The 9498-nt window shown below is 40.3% G+C and overlaps 1 pseudogene; it reads right to left on the reverse strand.

Moving 5' to 3' along the window:
* Positions 1 to 237: 237 nt before the first annotated feature.
* On the reverse strand, positions 238 to 3905 carry LOC103929752 (annotated as a pseudogene).
* Positions 3906 to 9498: the final 5593 nt, after the last annotated feature.

The following is a 9498-nucleotide window of genomic DNA, read 5'->3' on the forward strand; positions in this document are numbered from 1 at the left end:
GTTATGAAGAGCCATTGAAGCAATGACAATGAAATGAAGGACGTGGAAGTTTTTTGTGGCGTCATCATATTGCTCTGAGAAGAACATGTGTAGGGTTTAGGGTTGACATAAAGCATACCATAATCAACTCAAACCAGTCTATTACACCTTAATGCAGTCGTTCAATTTGGCAACATAATCACGCAAAAATGGCGCAACCGAAATAGATCTATGACAGATCAAAAAGGGTCGGGAAGAAAAAGGAGAAAGAAATGGACTCAGACAAGATAGTGAAAATTTAATATCCCGAAAACCAGCAGACATTTAAACGAAAGAGGATCCATTTCATAATCATAATAGAGTCTACATGATAGTGAATTTAATATCCAGAAAACCAGCAAAAACATCCTAAAGACAGGAAAGTGAAGAACTTAAACGATGGCATTGGCAGCACTTGCAATTCTAGGCCACAGATCTGCACATTCCTTTCCGAAAGGTTCGGTGATTGCAGACCATACAACAATACCAAGAAAATATGAGTTAGTATTCAGTATAATAAGTGCAAGTGAAATGAAGAACATTATTAAGATGATGGTCCTACAACGTTAAAAATTAACAAAAGTAACGTCAGATGACGTAATTGCATTTCAGGCAGACAAGTAATTTCAAATTAGCTGAAACTAAGACAACCTTACTTTGGACTAGGACAGTATTTTCAAGGCTCTATAAAGCTCTGAAACCACAGGATAGTATATTATCATATTGAAGTTACTAAGAGGCGTAGATGTTATAGAATCGCTACACACATTTCATTTCTCCCTTCGGATTCACAATAACACCAGCATTATCTGCATCACAAGAACAATCATGGTCAGAAACCTTGAGAAGCAGAACCATTTTATCACCATAAGAGCATATCCAAGACACTTCAGTTTTCAAAAAATGAGCTAAACTAATACTGCAACGCATAATATTTACAACCTTCTTCCTAAATTCTCTACATTGTCCGAACCAAAAATGGTCAGCTTAATGTCAAATTTATACTGAAATAAAACGCACCGTATGTTAACAAAAAGTATATAATCAATCAGAGTAATCATCCTAAACAACCATTCAAATTCCAAAATCCCCAATGGCCCACAACTAGTCCCCAAACAATATTAACAAAAACAAGGTGATGCAGCAGAACCTAGAACTACAAAGTCCAACTACCAAAATCAAATTAACTCTAGAAGCCGACATCCCGAAAACTTCCACATTTGCTACAAGCATTAGTTTCAATCTTCCTCTAAACATGTTCACATCATCACAGAGGAACATAATATATACAATAAAAAACACAATTAACAACCTTGAAATTACACGAAAGCACCATCCTTTCAGGTTTTTTTTTTTTCCCTCTAAACATATTCATATCAAGAACATAATTTATCCAATATAAACACAATTAACTACCTTCAAAGTACATGAAAACACCCTCCTTTCGGCGTCACGGCTTGTGCTGGAGGACAATGACGGCCGGCAAGACCTTGTGAACACGAAAGTTCCTTGAAACAAGAAACAAGAATAACGTGTACAAAATAATATTTTTGTGTTTAATGATTTTGGGGTTACGATCTCTTTCAAATTTGATCCTCTGATTCTATCTCCGTAAGATGTAGATTTGTTGATCCAAGGGCCGTCGAGGCTTGATCTTGGATGAACAGTTGTAAGTTTCTTCAAGGGCCTTCGTGGCTTTGATCTTGAAGGTTGATGGAAGTTTCTTCAAGGGCCTTCGGGGCTTGATCTTGAAGGTTATGGATGAGCGTTTCTTCAAGGGCTTTTGGGCTTGATCTTGAAGAATGGATATGTGGATTTGTTTGTTGATCCAAGGGCCGATGGGGCTTGATCTTAGGATGAACGATGAACACTTTCTTCAAGGGCCGTCGGGGCTTGATCTTGAAGAATGGGTGTATGGGTTTGTGGATGAGTTGTTGATCCAAAGGGCCGTCGGGGCTTGATCTAAGGATGAACGGATGATGAATGATGAACGCTTTCTTCAAGGGCCGTTGAGGCTTGATCTTGAATAATGGTTGTGTGGATTTCTTCAAGGGCTTTTGGGGCTTGATCTTGAAGGAGGATTTGACGAAGAATGAAGAGGGCTTTCTTGATCATTCGGGATTTTCTTGAGAGCTTTAGAACTTAAGGCTTCAAGGTTTTGGTGTGTGTCTATTTGTTGATGTTGTTGATCCAAAGGGCCGTTGGGGCTTGATCTTAGGATGAACGGATGAACACTTTCTTCAAGGGCCGTCGGGCTTGATCTTGAAGAATGGGTGTATGGGTTTGTGGATGAGTTGTTGATCCAAAGGGCCGTCGGGGCTTGATCTAAGGATGAACAGTTGATGAATGATGAACACTTTCTTCAAGGGCCGTCGGGGCTTGATCTTGAATAATGGTTGGATGTGGATTTCTTCAAGGGCCGTTGGGGCTTGATCTTGAAGGAAGATTTGACGAAGAACGAAGAGTGCTTTCTTGATCCTTCGGAATTCTTGGGAATTTGGATGCTTGAGAGCTTTGGAGTTTCAAAGCTTCAAGGATTTGGGGAATTCTCTCCCAATTTTGGAGTAGAGAAATGTATTTGTGAATTCCTTGATGCTTGATACCTTGATGGAGAAGCCTATTTATAGGCTTTGAGAATGAATCACCACCACAAAAATATTTTTTTCCTTTCCAAGCACCATTGCCTAATTTTCCCACTTAATGCAATATTGAAATTGAAGTGGTGTAACTTATGGCCTAATTTCCCACTTAATACCATTTTAAACTTGAAGTGGTGTAACTTATGGCCTAAATTCCCACTTAATACCATTTTAAACTTGAAGTGGTGTAACTTATGGCCTAATTTCCCACTTAACACCATTTTAAACTTGAAATGTGTATGCTTTGTCATTGCCCAAATGAGAAAAACTTACTTTGATCCGTAATGGATTGAAGTGTGCTTGCCTTGTCATTGCCCAACATGAGAAGAAAAACTTGTTTTGATCCTCAATGGATTGAAATGTACTTGCCTTGTCATTGCCCAAAATGAGAAGAAAAACTTGTTTAATCCTTCAAGGGTATTTCTTCCTATTTTGTTGAGTCACACGCCATGTGTACAATTTGTACAACACGTAGCGTATGCCATGTATGCCTTGACACGTCAAAACTTTAATGCGTTGGTGAATATTTGTTTCACCGAAATTTCGATGTCTACAGACTTTCTTTCGGAGGTCGGGCTTGCCCTTCTTGACAGTAGCCATGACCATGTTGCCAACACACGCAGAAGGAAGGCGGTTGAGGCGACCCTTGATTCCCTTCACCGAGGTGATGTAAAGGTTCTTGGCACTGGTGTTTCTGCGCAGTTCACTGTGGCGGCCACCGGCAGACCCAGCGACATCCGGAACTTGTTTCCGACGGACCCTCCACGCACTGCAATTTAAACGAATCGAAAATTAAATAAATTAATTAACTTTTAACATCGAACAGAAAAACCCATCAAGTTCTGATTGGTTGCTGAGAAAATTTTGGATCAGAAAGCAGAGTTTGAATCTTTGAAAGACCCAGAAATACTAAAACGTGAGAGAGAGAGAGAGAGAGAAAGAGACCTCGTTTCGACATAGCTACACCAGAGAGGCTTCAGATGTCAAGAGTGAGAAGTGTGCCGTGAGATTGCTGCGATTAGGGCTTAACAGATCCTGATTTCGATTCGGGTTCGTCGAAAAGGAACGACAATCGCTAGGGTTTTTGGTGGAAGCTTGAAGAGGGCGTCCGAGAGAGAGTCTGAAAGTGTGAGGAAGGCAGGAAAAGGAGGGCAATGTTGGCAAATTGAAATTTTCATTGATAAAACTACTGTTGCTCCGTGTTCTTCACAAGAAGCTGTTTTCTGAAGCTGCTTTTTGCAGCTGCCTACTTTTAGCTTTTTTTTTTATTTAAAACTTTGAAATAAAGCTAGTAACTTTGAAATAAAGCTAGTTTGGAATGTTTACCAAACACCAAAAACTTTCTCAACTTTTGTTAATATCTTTTTTTTTAAATCACCTCAATACTAAGCCAGGGCTTAGTTTAGTTCATAAAAGAGAGGTTCCTGTAAAAACACAGAATGCAATGTGCTGATTTAAGTGTAGTGGATTTGAGTTGCTTCAGGAACTCAAGTGTGAGTGCTTCGAGACTACGAAAGGATGTCAACTATTCAAAGAAAAGAATTAAATTAGTGAATCGTTAATGTCCAAAAGTGGGTTTTAAGCTAATAATTTTGGATGTCTTGTCTGATTAATGCACTGCTGGTCACTTTTAATTAATTCAATAGATTGGGACCATGCGGGGTCGATCGTGGAAGCAAAATAATGACATTCGGGTCATATTAGCTTGAATTTAGCTTTGGGCTAAGTGACAATAAAATTATAGTTTGATAAGCGTTTACCAATAACGTCCCAAAATTTACAGGAGTATGGTTATGAAGCGAGAATGCCAAAAACAGGACATTAGGTTCGAAAAAAATCACAACCCAACACGTGTGGGCTAGTTGTGTGAGGCACGGCCCTGCAACAAACTGCAGGCCTTGGGCAACATAACACGGCTGCACGGTAGCCTATAAAGGCACGCAAGTTGTAGGCTTGCAACCAAGAAAACAAGCCCAATAGGGTTGTGAGGGAAAGACACCTAAGATTAGTTAGGTGTGGGTCAAGGCGTTAAAGAACCCAACTTTCACTGGCTGATTGGTTGACGCGATGCAAACCCAACAAGCAAAGGCTTGCTGGCTGATTGGGGCGAGTGCACAAGACAAGCCTAGTAGCACTGGCTTGGTCTGGCGCTGGGCGGAGTGTGATAGGCCTAGCGAAAAAAATTGCTGGTATGTCGGCAAAAAACTGCAGGCCTTCAATAAGGAACCAAGGCGCATGCCTAATTCTCACACACATGCAGCAAGCCCAAAAGGCCGCTCCCTCACGGTTCCAATGCCCAAGCCTCAAGTTGCAGGCTTGGCTTAGTGTCGAGTCAGTGCAGCGATGCAATTCTAGGCCGCGGCGACGCCAAAAATTTCCCATAAATTTTAAATTCTTTTTCAAAATTCCTAGGGTTGAAAAACCCTAATTGCTTCTAATTTATTTCGATTCTTTGACTCACAAATTTCACATAGTGAAAATTGCATAATGCATGAAACGTGTATATATATTGATAATTATATGAAACATATGCAATATAATTATCGAAAGGAAATATAAATATAGGGGGTTTATGCATCATGAGGAATGTTTTCATGCTACATAGTTGTTTCAAATATCTTCCTTTATTTGAAGTGTACCTGATTTGCAGAAAACAATAAAAGCCTTTAAATTTATAGAAGATCCTTCTCGAAAAACCGGAATTGCATTTCCAATTCGTTGTATCACGTTCAACATAGGCAAATTAAATTGAATCAATAGAACACACATCACAATTACACATCTCTCTCTTCTCTCTGTGCCGCACTTTCTCTCTCTCTGACCTCCATAATTGTTTAATAAATTATGCCTACAACACGTTATCAGCACGCTCTTAACATTGCGCTAAAGAGAGTTTATTCTTCAATCAAGGAAGTATTATATTTTAATTATTCTTTTTATGATTAATTTATTATTTTATTGAATTGATATACATGCTATTGATTCGATTTAATTTTTCTTTGTTGAACGTGGTACAACGTATTGGAGATGCAATTCCGGCTTTCCAAGAAGGATCTTCTACAAATTCAAAGGCCTTTATTGTTTTCTGCTAATCAGGTACGTTTAAAATAAAGGAAGATATTTGAAACGATCATGAAGCATGAAAACATTCTCCATGATGCATGAACCCCCTACATTTATATTTACCTTCCGATATATATTGTATATGTTTAATAAATTTGTCAATATATATATATATATGTTTCATGCATTACACAATTTTTGAGTCAAAGAATTGAATAAAATAGAAGCATGATTTTTTTATTATTTTTTGGGTTCCATAAACCCTAAATGTTAAAATCTGAAAATTGACAAGAACGGTTGCCACGGATCAATGATGGTTGAAGCCTTTGCTGGTAGGGAAACCCCAAAAAGTTCCTTTTGTGTCTGAAGGAAAAGGATCAATGATGTATCATTTTCACTTACCTTACTTGCTCCCCTTTGCAGAAGTGGTCCCTTCTCTGGAAGTGTATCAACCGTTGAAGATGACTACTCGAGAGCAACGCTAGGTAAGCAATCAGGGAAGGGATTCCAAGCAGTTGGTTCCAGATCGGAAGAATGACTCCAAGTGCCGGCTGATTGCTTCTTTCACTTTGCCATGCGGGTAAGAACAAGGACAAAGAAAAGGACAGGGAAAGAGCATGATATGAGATACTTTTGCTTTTGACCTTGATGATATGAGATACCTTTGCTTTTGAAGAAGCGGTGAATGAATCAGCACATGCTTCCATCTACCGTTTCCTCCTGGGTCATCTGTACTCCAGGCATCTGGTATCATCTTTGGGGAAGAAGAAAAAATTGAGTATTTCGAAAGGCTTTGCTGGGAGTGCGCCCTCAGAGGTGAGGAAGAGTTGGGCATTTTCTTCAGGTCTGCCTTGCCATAAAAGATGAAGGTCGACATATATAGGGATTTCCCAATAGCAAGTGTTGTTCTTTTACCCTTGTCGACAAACGTTTTGATCCCGCAAATCCGGCTTTTTGAAATAGTGACGACTCTTCGATCTTTGAATACGCCTATTTGCTTTCTGAACGACGCCTCTTCGATTTCTGAGCAGGCGCCCCTTCGATTTCTGAACGACGCCCCTTCGCTTTCTGAACGACACGTAGTAGTGCGGATGCGGCTCTTTTGACAAAGCTGCACGCGTTTTCTGAAAAGCAGAGAAAGCGTCGCCGAACTTTGCGCTTGTCGGCTAAAGATGTGTAGTTGCGATGATGGCCTCCACGTGTCTTCAACTTTGTCAGAGATCTTTTGACAAAGTTGAACGCGTTTTCTGAAAAGCCGAGAGAGCGTCGCCGAAATTTACGTAGGAAATTCCGGCTTTTTGACTCGGTGGACGCGTCGCCTTGGCTTTTTATAGAGCTATCGATCACCACCAACATACACATTCTGAAGACTGCCCATCTGCGAAAATCTTCTCCGGCCCTTTGAAATTTAACTCCATCCAGCCCTTCTCTTTGAACACTTTTGAAAAATGGCAAACCCATCGAACCTTAGCTTAGAATTGAGTCTCAGCAGTGATACGGGCGCGCCACGTCAAGGTAACGTATGGCGCCCTTCTTTCTTATCTTCTAACGGTCCTCTTACAGGTGAAGACTCAGTGATGCAGGATGCAACAACAGCTACAATAGTAGCTAGGAACCTCCTCACTCCCAAAGATAGTCAGCTGCTTTCAGGACGGTCCGATGAGTTGGCCGTTCAAGAGTCCCTCGCTCTCAGTGTTCAGTGTGCGGGCTCTGTGTCCAACATGGGCCAACGCCTGCTTGCTCGGTCCCGCCAAGTGGAATCGTTGATGGCAGAGGTGGAAAATCTTAAGCAGGAGATCAACCAGCTTAAGTACGAGAATAGAACTTTGCATGTGCTTGCCAATAACTATTCGTCGGGCATGAAGAGGAAGCTTGATGAGATGCAAGAATCTCAAGGTCGGATGCAAAGTGACCGTCAACGGCTTGCGTCTTTCTTCCAGGGGCACCTTTTTCCTGGGTCATCCAGCGTTCCGCCAAGTATTGGGGCCTGGAATGCTCTATATCCGATGCCTCCCGCTCCTATGCCTCTCGCTCCGATGCCTCTTGCTCCGATGCCTCTTGCTCCGATGCCTCCTACTTCGATGCCTCCTGCTTCGATGACTTCCGCTTCTAGAGTTTTGCCTCGTGGTGGGTCTTCACGCAAACAAAAACAAAAACAACCTTTGTGAAGCTCCATTTGTTAGATACATTTGTAATTTCTCGAAAATTAATGAAAAAGCTTTGTTTTATTCACTGTATTGGGTTGCCTCCCAAGTAGCGCTTTCTTTAACGTCTTGCAGCCGGACGAAGAACACAATCATGCCTTAATGGAACCCACGGCATGGAGTTGATCATTGAATGGATGATGATACTTGAAATGTTCCGGCAATGGTTGAATTTCAAGAGTGGGTGCCCTAATCATTGACATCAACAACATATTAGTCAAAAACGACTTTGGATTTTGAGTTGGTGGCTTACCTACATGCTCCAATAAGAACTTAAGTACATCCTCCACGAAATGCTTCTCAAAACATTCAAGAATTGGATCTTTGTATGGAGTGGAATAGAGATCTGTCCTAAGATCCATGTAAACTCTTTCACCAAATTGGATTTGAGTAGGTGCCTGCAATGAAGAATGTAACACACGATTAATTGAAGTGGGAATTGGAATTTGAGTTGGTGGCTTACCTATGGGCTGCAATATTGGCTCTAAAGTCGCAGCACATTCAACAAATGCACAAGGGATGTTTTCATTCAGATTGGACATTCTGAAAGTTGTGGCTGTGTGATCCACTCCAATTTCCTCCTTGATGAATTCAAGATGCTCCTCAACCACTTTTTCCTCGTGAATTGTTGGAAAGGTGTCCAAGATGTCTTTCTTCCCCTCATCTTTCATGGATTGCATGAACCTGCCAGGGAAGGGTGCATTTGGGGGAACAAAGTTAGAAATAATTAAATTTGGAACAACCTTACTTGAATGGGGTGGTGTAGGAATATTGGGAGGTTGCGGCAAGGGTTGTTCTTCCCTTACAAGTGATGTGAGAATTACTTGACACTCAAATTAAACCCTCGTTTGACAATTGTAGTAGAATGGATAAGTGAGGGATCGTTCTAGACCGGGGATTAGGAGGGCTTGTTAATCACTTGGATTTTGACTCAAAAACGTAAAAACAATATAAAACACTAAACTAGACTCAAAGAATGTGAAACTAAACGTTAAAACATTAAGACAAACCAAAAACTCAAAATGCTTTAAGAACACAAACTAAATTGATTTCTAACTAAATTGAACAATAAAGTAAAGGGGGATTGAGTTTTGGACGGAATTAAACTAAATGGACAAATTGTAATTAAAGGCAAAACGTAAATATGAATGAGATGAAAATATGGATGATGGAATAGCCAAGGGGTTCTTCTCCACACATGTTACACTTGCATACAAGATTGATTCTCAGTTGGTCTTTCGATAAATTATGATTTCTCAACACCCCGGGTTAATTAGGTCCGCTTAAATTAACCGTCAAGTTTTCCTTAAGTTAATGAATTGGATGACATCATACGACAACCCAAAGCATTCTTCAAAAGTTCCTTACATGACATCATAATAAAGATACAATCAAAGATCATTACGTTCAATGAAAACTATAAGTGTTGACGAGGCATTCGTTACTATGATTGCATGAAACTTATGCCAAGAATTTATTTAACGCGATTGTTTATAAGCAACCTCCACTACTTGTGAATATAAGTTCATAACGATTAGGTGAAACTCACTTATATTCTAGCGTCATATTCATGC

This window comes from the organism of the source record quoted next, unplaced genomic scaffold (assembly GCF_019419815.1).
Source record: "Pyrus x bretschneideri cultivar Hongxiangsu unplaced genomic scaffold, Pyrus_bretschneideri_v1 Contig122, whole genome shotgun sequence".
Lineage (NCBI taxonomy): Eukaryota > Viridiplantae > Streptophyta > Magnoliopsida > Rosales > Rosaceae > Pyrus > Pyrus x bretschneideri.